General features: G+C 39.4%; 1 protein-coding gene across 9 annotated transcripts in view; it reads left to right on the top strand.

The window, feature by feature from the left end:
* ACAP2 (ArfGAP with coiled-coil, ankyrin repeat and PH domains 2) overlaps positions 1–12,837 on the top strand; it is a 62,919-nt gene that overhangs the window by 603 nt on the left and 49,479 nt on the right. The window lies entirely within an intron of this gene.

Raw genomic sequence — 12,837 nt, 5'->3', positions numbered from 1 at the left:
CCAGCGTTTCCTGCCTGCGTCTGGTCGGTGTGGCCACTGTTGGGGTGCCAGCAGCAAACAGGCTCGGTATCGTCTTACTTCCTGTTGTCAGGGCAAGGCACGCACTCCTTTGTTTTTCCCCAGTCCAGTGACCACTTGTCTATCGTTGCTGTAGGGTTATTTCTGCTTATGTCAGGCAACATCTCCCTCAGTCTTTCCGTATGTTTTTACCCATTCTATATATGTATTTTACACCGTTGTATCTAATCAACATAACTGTGCCTCTCTTTGGGATGTGTGGCTGGTCTGTGCCTACATACACCCAGTGTCTGTGCCTGGTGTTACCCTGCTCGATGGTGGAGACACAAACAGCTCCGTGACATGATGTGTCACTGCTGTGTCCGTCCTGTCCCATGGCAAGCTCATATCTCAAGCGCCTGTGGCTCTGTGGTGAGCTCTGGATGTGGAGGGGAATGGTGCTGCTCTTCCTCTGCTCTCTGGCTGTATGTTCACGCCTCCTCTTTGTATCAGCTTTAGCAATCCTGTGGTGTCTGGGATGTAGAGGAAGTTGGAGAAGGAAGGTTGGTTGAATGGCTTACCCTTGGCAGAAGTTGGAGTTCCTGTTCTTCCCTCCTTTGCTCCTGCCTCTGCTGCCAGTTTGTCGCTGGCTGCCTCTCCCACGGGTTTTTTGGTGACTGTGACGTGTGCTGTTAGATCCTTCAGTGTGCTGGGTGCCCTGGCAGAGGAGACTGGATGGTTCTCTGCCAGGTTAGTGAGTTGTGTCAGCATCTCAGTGGCTGTGAAACCTCCTAAAGCTTGTGGGGAGTAGAGAGAGGAAACTTCACTGCCAGAAGCAAGGCTAGAGGAAGGCAGTGGAGAGTGAGACCTCCCTTAGGGCAGCTGGCAACTTTTACATTGGCTTAGCTGTTTCACAGAACTTTGTCCTGAGCTGGAGGTGCTTGCTAGTGTGTATACAATCTGAGACAACTCTACTTAGTGTTGGTCCATCCCATTTGGTGGCAGTGCAGTTGTAGATTGGCATAATTTAACCACAGAACTATACCAGTAGTTGCATTATTTTAATTACTCATACCTGCTGAAGTTCTAAATACACTCAAGCAAATGTGAAGTTGTGACTAAAATTTGTGAGCAGAAGTGTGCTGCTGTTTTTTCAAGGTAAGTCATATAGTTCATTTGAATTCACTTTGTATCATTCTCCTTTTGCCCCTCTTGATTACTTTCCTTCAAGGAAAAGAAACTGGAGAACATCCTTTGTTAGGGTCTTCTAGTACCTCATGGTGTTTTTCCCAGTCTGATACTACTACCTTTGAATAAATTGCAGAAAACCTTCTGGTGTAATCACTTGATGCCATCAAAACATCCTTCCAACCTTTACCTTACAGGAAATGGTTAAAACTGCTAGGCAGAATTCCTGTACTATTTCATATATTTCATTATGAGTCATCACTATTTGCTGTTACAATTTTGTTTATTCTCAATGTTCACATAAATTACCCAACCCAAAGAGTAGAAGCCTTCTGAGTGAAGGTTACTGCAGTGGTTTTATTGAGGGATGACAGAGACACTAATGTAGAGCAAGGTCATGACAGAGTCCTGTGTTCTTGCAGGGGGTAGTGTGGACATAAAGCAGCTTCTTGCTCTGTGTTCCTTGTAGCAAAGCTGAGCTGCAGCTTTCTCCTGACCTTGCTGAGCAGGAGGGTGTAGCCTCTGTCCTTCCTGTCAGTATACCTGTCAGAGCTCTTAAATAAAACTCTTGGGAGGTATGTAATGAATAGAAATGTCACAGGTTACTCTCTTATGGTTGTGGTGATAACTGGGAGGACATGGGTGAATCAGAGTTCCTGAGTCACTGAATCCCTGTTTTCATGGGGAACTATTTAAATCTTTCAAAACATGCTACTACAGGCAGCTTCAGCCACATTCTTGTTTATCTATTTCTTGTGAAGTTCATATTGATATTTCTTGGCTTTGAGATTTAACTGGGCCCCAAATCCAAGAACCTAAGGTCTGTTTCCTTGCTTAAAGTGCTTGTGGAGGACAGTGGATTGTAGCTGTTGAGGTGCTGATATGTGATTAGACAATAATGAATATAAAGGTTCTCATCACAAGTATGATGAGTTATTTCATAGCAAGGCATACTTTTTTTTTCACCCTCCACAAGATGATAAAAAAAATCTCTGAATTACAAAACCTGAAGCAATAATGGCTTATTGTATCACTAGATTTGTAAACTTAAAATATGCTAAATCAGTTTGTAGTTGGAGACTTGATGTTCAAAACTAATTTTTGAGGTGGTGGGAAAGGCCATGAGTTCAGGCACACTTTTGCAAATGTGTAGTCACATTTTTTTTTCTATACTTGCTTTGAAAATAGTCTCGCTGAAATCACATGCTTTTCTGTCATGATCTCCTCTCCTAAAACATGGACACACCAAAGATCTGGTGAGGAAATGCGTTTGCAGTTCGTGTCAATGACTTCCCATCAAATGAAGAAGTTGGCTGAGGAGCAGCCCTTGAACAATAAGAACTGAGCTGTGCTGGCAAGTTCTGTGTACATAATCATGCATTCCTGCAGTAGTTTTTAAATATGCAAATAGCATTGTGAAATAATTCTCCTTTAAACAATGAGAGTTTAAGTTTCAGAGTTTAATGAAACAGGCTTCTACATTGCTGTTTCATTTTCATTTTTTCTTCTTCTACCTATAGAATGTTTTTTCTCAATGAGTTATCACTGTAGCAACCACATGAATCATTGGAACTAAATTACTAGAAAGGAGAAGCAATTTTAAGTGATGTGGAAATACAGCTGCTCTAAGTAGCAGTTAACAATTTTGATAAACAACAAATAATAGAAAAAGCAAAATTCAATTGCTTGTAATCTGTGCAATTGTAGAACTCTCTTCAAAAACATTCTTTAATAAAAAGCTCTGTGTTTTTGAAATGATTTCTTTGTCCTTATCTGTCACTGTTGCTGAAGTTAAACTTTTTTTGCATTTAAATTTCTATTCATTTCCTGAGACCCCAGCTGCAGAACAGATGATGGGTGAATGAGACAGATCAAAATATAAATGAAACTGTTGTCAATTACCATTCTTAGTAAAAGTATTTTTGGGTAGTTTCTGGGTATAACTGTGGTTATAGTGTATTCCCTTCAGAGGAACCCATCTGAGTCTTCCATTTTGCCCTGCTCTGGTGGCAGCTGTGTGTGAGGCTGGCTTGTTCCCTGCTGCCTTTCTTGTCCTCTGCCTTTGGCCCTGCTCTGCGTGGGGCCAGCTCAGCTGCACCTCATGTGTATCCAGGGGATGCACCTTGAAGAGGTCACTTGTGCCACTTTCTGGCTTTCTAGATTTATGATGTATTTTTTCTCACTTTTGTGCTGCGTAACCAAAGGTTTGCACTAAGCGTCTGTTTCCCAATTGTAATAAACGTTTTGTTACTGAAACTATGAGTAATGTAAGAAAGTAACTTATTTAACCTATTTGGAGTATGTTGTGTTCAGCAGTCCGACAAATTATCAAAAGTGCCTAACCCATATGCTTTGGTCTGCTTATTATCTTCTGGAGCAAATGTAGGAATGGGAACCTGAGGAGAGCAGTCCGTTCAGTGCTGAGTTCCAGGGGAAGGGTGCTGGGGGGCAGCTGCTTCCTTACCTGCTGTGAGCAGCAAACCCCCGGTGTGCAGCCTGGCTTTGGAGCTCAGCCTGGCTTTGGAGCTCAGCCTGGCTTTGGAGCTCAGCTTTAGAGCCCACCTGTGAGGATACAGCTCCACTGCAATCACTGAGGCTGCTCCTGGGGGTGAACTCAGCCACACGGCAGGTGTGAAAAGGAGCGAGATCAAGAGCTCTGCATACAAAATCTATTTTCCTCAGACTTACCTAGCTGTTTTAGAAGAAATTTCCAAAGAAATGTTTGGTCTGGGCTTTCTGCCCTTGGTGTTTGGGACTGAAAAGCAAGTTTGTAACGTACTTGGCAAGGGAGGATGGAAAGTATTGCAGAAGAATAGGAAAAAAGATACAATAAGTCAAAAGAAAAAGCTGCCAAGCATTTCCTTTTGAGTTTGCATTTAGCATATTTCATACTTATGTGGTTGTTAACGTTTATAATTTCCTGTATGAGACTGCAGAAGCATACTTTTTGTAGCTGAAATGACGTGGAGGACAGTCTTGGAGGGGTGTTGGTAAGTTACACGTGTACAACATCCCTGTCCATGCTGCTGGGACTCTGGTGGAGTTGAACTTCGTTAAACTGATTCTAGGTTTCTAATTCTGCACTTTTGTGGAGATTGCAGTGACTGTCCCGTTCTACTCAGGCTCTAGTCAATGGATTTATTTTTAAATTTGTAACTATGCCTTTCAAATGCACATTAAGAAAATGATTGACCTAAAGAAAGGGTGATTTATTTGAGTGTTGTGTGCAATGTTAGAGAGTTTTTTTGAGGGAAGTCAGTCAAGAATGAAGACTTTTCATTGAAGATCACTCTCAAATGCAATCACTGAAAAATCTCTCACACTGAAATATCTGAAAAAACTTAGTTGTAAATTGTTAACAATCCTTCCTAATGGAGATTAGAGAAATGTCCTGAAATCAGGATGTCTTAATTTGGTTAGTGCACCTACATTTTTAAAATAACAAAAAGTTGGCTGCCACAGTTATGAATAACAAAGGATAGGGTTATTAATGGTGATTCTTTTTCTTTATTGTTTGATTATGATTTACATTAACAAGAGTAAACTTAAAAATCTTAACTATATCTCAAATTGCTAATAGGAACTTAAAATGTTAACTTCCTCAGTTTTGGTCTTTTTACATTGTTATCTGGAAATGTTTTAAAAAACCCCACAGTGAGAAGGGAGCTTATAGTGAAAGTAGTGACAAAATCTTCACATTATCATAACGTTGCTCTAGCACAGCAGCAGGATGTTGCTGAAGAACTGCTGTTAATTAAGCCTGTACAACTGATCTTTAATGAGTACTTGCAGAATTAGAGGACAGCTTATTTATGTGTGTGTGCAATGGAACTGTAATTATACAAGTCCTTATAGCCTTTCAGGTTTTAAATATAGATTTGAAGAGGTTTGGTTCTTTAGCCTGGAGTGTCTCCTTTATGTTGGCTAAGCACATCTCATGTAATTACTTTAAGAACCAAAGTTATGGAGATGGTAGTTTTGTATTTTTTGGGAGGGGAGGAGTAATAATGTTAAAATCTCTGGAAAAGTAGGTCAGTAAATAGAAGATTAATTGGGAAGGTGGCAACTATAAAATAGAATCCTGTCTCTTGGGCTAGATGGACTTTTTGGTGGCTCTATTTTTTCACTGTACATATCTGTGAAACTGTTGGCCTCTGAATAGCAAATGTGCTGATGTCAGCAATGTTTGCAGCGTCCTGTGATCTTTTTTCAGGCTTAGCTTCTTGACAACCTTGTACTCAGAACCACATTATTTAGTCAGCATTTTTCCCATTCTAACTTCGTGCAGTGAACAATATGGCTTCAATTATTGCTGACTTTTTACTAGACTAAATAATTCTAAAAATTTCCCAAAGCAAACTCTGTTCTTATAACCTGTTTTGGGAGAAAAAAGGAAAGGAAAACATCTGATTTCCATTGGCTACAGAAATTACTGTTTACAGACAAGAACACTTTGCCTTAATCTTGATGCAGACCTTGCTGCCTGAATCAGTTTATTATCTCAAGGTGATGCAAATGCAGAAGTGTCATGTTTACATAGGCAGGAAATAGAAGAATAAATGCTGAGTAATGCAGGGTTTGGTTTGCTTTTTTTTGCCTCTCACTTGTACATGCAGAATTCATTTTAAGAACACGTGTAGAAGTTTAAACTGTGTAAATGCATTTGTGATCTCTGTGAGCAGATACTGCTGTTTTTAGATTTAGATATTCCTGTGAGTTTAAGTAGTGCTTTAGGTGCTTTGCCTTTTGCTAATGGCAGATTTGTAACAAAAGTAGAGGCTAAAGTTGCTGTCTGCAATGGAAGACCATGGGGAGGACATGCAGATCTGTGTGTGGATAAATAACTGTAATGTTATTTTAATACATGCAGGAGTTTTCCATACTTCTGTGTGAGGCAACGTAAATCCTGGTTTTGTTTTCACCTGTTCACATGACTAAAAGATTAGATTGTGAACATGAGAAATAGTAGGCATTATCATTATGATCATAATCTGGGCAATTTTAAGCAGTCCAGAAGACTCAAACATTGTTTTGCCTTCCTGATAATCTTTTCAAGAGGATTCCTTGTGTATGTGGCAGAATAAGGATTTTATGGTTCATGTTTATTTATGAATATTAGAGGTAGCCAGGCCTTAGACCTAGAGCAAATCAGTTGTTGTTGTGATGCACTGACTGAGGAGAAATCTAATTTATGGAGTGACCTCATGTATATATTTTCAAATTGACTAGACAAAATAATTTGTTGCAAAATAGTTCCTTCAGGTTCCTTTTATGAATGAGGGGAGATTTTGAACAGAGAGGATGGCTGGTAGACTTACTTGTTTAAGTGGCATACTAGTGACATAAGTCTTGCTGTAAATTAGGGTTCCTTTTTGATGTTTTAAGTTATCTATTTGATATTTTAAGACTGCAGTATTCAGGCACAATACCCCTGGATAATATTTAAGTTGTCATTTCAATATTAATGGGCATTGAAATAGTTATATTGTGCTTTTGGACAAGAATCTGACAATAAGTGCACATGCACAAACTACCTTTTCATTTCATGAGTTTGTGATCAACCTTCAGCAGCAGTCATTAAAGGAAGACGTCTGCTTATGGTTTTGTCTTGATAAACATAAAGCAGAGCTAGTGAGAACTTGCATGGTGTGATTTTGAAGTTTCTAAGTTGGATATAATACAGAAAAATTGAAGTAGTCGTGTGTAGTGAAATGTCTTCAGTCTGCTAAAATTTAAAAGACCATATTCTATGCAAGACAATTGCAGCTTTCCATCTTTCTGTGTGCCAGATGTTAAGTAGGAACACATGCATATCAAACACACATTTCTGTACTTTTGAAATATTCTAGTCTTCAATTTTTAGTGATCTTGTAGTTATTGTTAAAAATATGTATGACTTATGTAATGCTGGAGATCACTTATCAGATTTTAGTGTCCTGATATTTAGAGTGACATGTTGTAGATGGAAATTTGAATTCAATCCTTTGCCACAAAGGAAGAGTGTGTTGTATTCAGAGTTCTGACCATGAATGTTATCCATTCTGTCTGTCAAAAAAGAGATGTGGAATATGACCTGGGAGATGGGGTTTGGGTTTCTGCTCCTGTGGACTCTACCCAGGGAGGCACTGAGCCTCTTCTGTCCCTGTCCTGGGTCAGACAGGGATCTCTCTCCTTGGCACAGAGGTGGTGGCTGGTGTGAGTCTGTGCTGGGAGTTGTGTCCCACCCTCTGATGCCTTCCTACATTCCAGATCTCCAGTGACTCCCTGGCTGCTCAGGCCACTGGTCAGTGGACACTAATGGGTGTCTGAATGTTGGTATTTTTTGGCATAAAAAGATGTAGTTTGTGTGGGGTTTGGGGGGGTTTATTTTGAGTACTTGGTGTAAGTAATCAGACTCAGCATTTGACTGGGTTCTTGTGATAAACTTCAGTGTAAAGAACATGTGGTGTTATAAAAATGGTATTAGTTCTATAAGACATGCTGTTATTATTATACTTTTGGGTTAAGGTAACCCAAATAAGAACTAATGGGTGAAGAAGAAAAATAATGTAGGTGCAGCAGTATTGGGCCTTGTATTCTTAACTGGCACTAGCAAAAGGCTCTCTAAAGACTCACAGGCCACCTGGAAATGTAGTTTATATCTTTCCTAGACTTCATGTACCATTCATGTAAAGTTGGAGTTCCTATCTATAGAAAGTGTTCAGTAAATAATGACCTAGGCCTCTTCCTTAAACAGGAAAAGGAGAATGCATCTCATCTGCTGTGTACTATCCCTCCTCCTAAGCCAGATCTTAGGCTTAGGCTCCTTACAACTATTAATCTTGATTAAGATTTCATCCCAAGCAGCTCTTGATTTGGTTTAGCCATATGTGTCAGGATAAGGTGACCTGTGCCCTGGAAATCACGTGTTTCTGCTCTGTCATTCCCAAAGGTGCTTTAGCTGGCTAATTCTGGTATCTGTGCATAGATACCAGTGTTTGATCAGATAAGACACACAGCAATAATAGAACAATTGCATTGGCTTTGCCAGACAGGGTTGCTGTTAAGGATAAAAACTGTTCAAGACAACTGAGGAATCTGATGCTTCATTGAGGATGCAGCTTCTGGCTGAATTTGTGTTTTGCTCAATTGGACTCCATTTAAAAAGACTACACACATTTACACACCTACTCTGTGGGATTATTCATCAAAAAAATCTACAAGATTATTCTTCAGAACAATCTCCAGTTTGTGGAGAATGATTTTTAAAAGTACTCATTTAACTTCATTTCTTTTGTCAAGTGTCTGATTTTGAAGAATGTACCTGCCTATTTATTCTATCCTACTTGATTTATCCCAAAAAGAATGATGAAAAATGACAAGGGGAAGCGTTGAATGTGCCTACTATTACAAAATATCCACTGTATTGTAAATATCAGTCTTGCAAGATTTTGTTTGAAAATATTTGCGGTTGATTTGAAACTAAAAAACTTTAACATGTAATAATTAAAGGATAGGTAAGTTTCTGTTTGGTTGGAAAACAGCTTACCTGCACTTAGCTTTGACAGATGAATGAAATCCCAGGGTCTTTAAAATCTCTTGATGACTAAAAGTAGTGGGAGAAAAGACACTAAATGTACCCAGAGAAGTTCCAGGGCTGTGGGTGTACTGCATGCATTTTGCAGTTTTTATGTTATAAAGTTCCAAAGGCTTTTTTCTTTTTTAAATAGTTTATCATAATTTGTAAGGGATGAGGAGGAAAAGCAACTGGCCTTTCCAAATTTGAGGACAGTAAATTTGAGGAAAACATGAATACACCATATTTCCCTGTTGTCCTGCTCTAATGCTTATCCACTCTTTTGGTTTGAGCTTGGATTCATTTGTCTGGCTGCTTCAGCGTGAAGGCCTAAAGGGCAAACAAGCTGCTTTTTGCAGTATGTGGGAACATTAAAACTGCACAATAAAACTCTTAATTTACATGTCAAATGCACTTTAGGTTACTGAGTGTGAGATCCATATATGTATATTCACTTAATATCTAAATAAAAAATTCAGGTTCAGAATTGGTGTATTACAACAAAACTGCAGCCTTCTCTCTGACTGTCAAATAGAGCATTTGTACTGAAATATTCAACTTCTGAAAAGGACTAAAAGGGTAAATACTTGCTGAGGACTTAGTCTTCATAGCAAATCTGAAACTTCTCTCAGGTTTCAGTGAAGAAGATCCACCTGATAAAACTGGAATTGTAGACAGCTGATGGTCCTCAGCCCTTCTGAAACATGAGCTCTGGTTACAAAGACTTTGCCAGCTTATGCTGTTTTGTACACAGCAGTGCTCCTCTAACTATGGTGTAAGGTTTAAATTATCAACTGAGAGAGTTACAAAAAGAAAGGGACAGACATTACCTATTTTTTTCTGAAATAGAGGCAAACACAAGATTCATGTTAAGATTATATGGTAACTTTTAGTTTAATTGCACAGCACTCAGACCTCTAGTTGCCTGTACTTTACTCGGGGTTTCCTGTGTTGGTGGTTTAAGTGCTGCTGTATCAGTTCTGAGCAAATTGATCCTGAGAATGCTGTGCTGGGGCTGTGTAGTGGGATCTACTCGTTCTGCATTGGCTGCAGGTGAGGTACAGAAGGGGTATCTTTCCAAATCAGGGATTAGGATCTTCACTGCTCTTCAGACTGTTATTACTTACAGCTTTTATAAGCAAAGTTGACAGACTTTGCATCTGACTGGTGACTCCAGATCTTGAGGCTAACAGGGTGTGTTTGTTAGATGTCCTATCTTGTATCTTTTGCAGTTGGTTGCTTGATGGTTATATTTATGCTTCCACTTCCTGACCTTACTACATACTTGAGTTTTCAAATGTTGAAATCCTTCATTCCATCTGCTGCTTCTGTGTTCAAGATCCTGGGTAGTTGCTGAGATTTAAAAGATTAAAGCAGCTCTGTGATGTTGGCAGATTTTCAGCAGCAAGACTTCTGTACAACATCATCAGTTCCTTGAGCTCCTTTCTGCTGCTCTTTTTTTGTTGCAAGATCTTGATACTGTAGTCCTACTTCCTTATCTGGTAGTAGATCCTCCTAAAAAGCTTTTGACCCAATCTTGGATGTTGGAATTACTAGTCAAGAGTTGTGCAGGACATGTATTGTGATGTGTTGCACTCTTCCCAACTTGCAGCGTAATCAACTTCTTTTCCATGAACCTTTCCTGGTCACCATTGTGCCCCCATCTTGTTAACAGCTGTCTTCTGATGAACAAAGCACTGAAGTTCAAAGATTAAGAAAATCCTGCTTCTCAGACTTTGTAGAGGAAACAAGTTGCTGATTTCCTGCTTAGGCTTACTGTCAGGCTCTCCTGGGGTAGAAGAAGCTTAAGAGAGAAATATTAGGGGAAACCATTGGGAAAATAGCACTGTTAGGCATTTCTGGTAATTTACTGCAAAAGAGTATTGAGAGAAAAAGTTTAAAAATTTAGGTCCAGCAGGTAGCACAGAAGTCCTTATAGTCTGTGTGTGACAGACTAGGTCATGTAGACTGTTAAATGCTAGTGCAAGTTTAGTGGTAATGAGTTTGGCTTCCAGATGTGAATGTTAAGGGCAATAGAACTCGTTCCTTTATGAAGACTGATTTGTTTATAATGTTCATTAATTTTGAGCTGTGTGTAGTCTAACAGTAAAGGACAAGTTAAGTGAAATGTACTTCTTTAAAGGATTTGTCCTACTTGTTGTATCAAAACATATGAATTATTGAGGAGAAACTAAAGCTTGATGGTGCAGTGATACCTACAAGCAGACCTTTGCTTTAATAATTTTATGAATTCAGTAAATACCTTTGCTGTGTTTCGTTTGATTATTTTCTAAGAGAAGTCTGACTTGAGAGGAGTAGAGGAATGGTCCTTTTAATATTGAGGACTTGATTCCTGTGTCTCCAGGGAAATTTGAAATGTAGAGAGTGCTTGCTACATACCTGAAAACTTGGCTTATTCATCAATATCATAATCTTCTGTTCCATATTTCAATTCCCCAAGCTCATACAAAATTTCTAGGATTTCAGGGTGGGGGTTCAACTTTTTGATTAAAAGCCCTACTGTTCATGTAGGGCACATAGAAGTTTTTCCAAGCTATTGATAAAATCTTGTGTGGCAATGACTGAAGAATTAATAATGAAGAGAGTACTAGCATGAATGAGGAATTTTATCTTAGTGTGTCAGGGAGAGTTCATCATCTGTTCTTCAGTATGGAGGGGCTCTGTGCCAGTGGGGGAAAAACTCTGCAGTGCCAAACCAGGACTTCAATGGGCTCTATGACAGGCTGCAACAGTGTTCTTTCTTTAGACCATTTTAAAGGTTATGACACATCTCGTAAGTTGTAAAACTCTTCTTATATCTGTCCATGCTGTTATCCAAAGTTATTAGGCCTTATTGTTCCATGTATGCCTTCTTTGTTCCTCAATAATGTCATGTTTCTTTTTTAGTCCCTGGTTTCTGATGCTGTAACACATGTACAGCTGTATTCCTTCTGGGCAAGCTGGTTAATGTGCCTCTGGACACCTTTGTATATCTCATTATATATGAAGGAAATGACAAGAAGTAGACAGTAACTGGAGGGACCCGTGAGAAGCTGGAGGGTAGGTCTGCCACCCAGCAGGACCTCAGCGAGAGAGGGGAAAGCACAGGTGGAAAGCTCCTTCAGTTTAACCCAGACAAATGTGAAGACTTCCTCTGAAGAATAACAGTGCAGCTGTGCTGCGGACAGGGACCTGTGCAACCTGGTGGCCCTTGGTGAGCAGTGAAGAGTGGCAGTGTCCAGTGGCATTAGTCACAGTGGGGTGTGTGCCCTCAGCAGTCTGTCTGTGGCTGTTTCTGAACTCACCTGTGAGCAGTTGCTTTGCGTCTGAAGGGTGATCCCAAGGTGCAGCTGCTGTGGGAGGAAAGGGCGTGAGAGGCAAAGACAAAGCAGACCAAGCAGGTGAGCAAGTGTAATATCTTCTGTGGTACACCTGCATTTTAATTTGTCTTTGCATCACACTACAGGTCATAATCTATCCTCTGATTAATGTCTACTGTCCTTTTTGCTGTCACCTGATAGGCTCTGACATAGAGGAGGAGACATTCACTTAAATCATCAGGTTCATATTCTTATCTTGCAATTATGTATCTCATTTCCAGGTTTTTACACTCAGTAGTACCTTTTCCTTTTCAAGCTATCTTGAAAGTTTAGTGGATGTTGGCTGAAAGGATGTCATCTCTAGTGAAGAGTAAGTTGTGCATTAAGGAGCTGCTCTGCATGGAATATGTGCAAGGAAGAGAGTCTTTCTAAGATTTGAGGACAAGACTTTAGCAGTAATTCCATTGAAACTGCAGTGGTAAAAATCCATTATTTCCATTTCATGAGTCCAAATATATTAATGTATTCAAAAGCCCCAGAATGAATAGCAATTGATTTTGTGACATGTTTCTGTTCTTCTGAAAGTATATTCAGTAAATGAATTGAAACTTTTGTCAATTGAAAGAAAAATAAACACATACGATTGGAAAATATTTTATTGTTGGGCTTTTATTATTCTGAATACTTTTTATAATAATGCATTATTTCTAGAATTAATAATTAGTTAGTTAGTTGTCCATAGCACCTTTGACCTCTTCAGTGCGTTGTTTTTCAGCA

This window comes from Passer domesticus, chromosome 11 (genome assembly GCF_036417665.1).
Source record: "Passer domesticus isolate bPasDom1 chromosome 11, bPasDom1.hap1, whole genome shotgun sequence".
NCBI lineage: Eukaryota > Metazoa > Chordata > Aves > Passeriformes > Passeridae > Passer > Passer domesticus.
The sequence above is the reverse complement of the archived record's forward strand: the minus strand, read 5'-3'. Positions and strand labels throughout refer to the sequence as shown.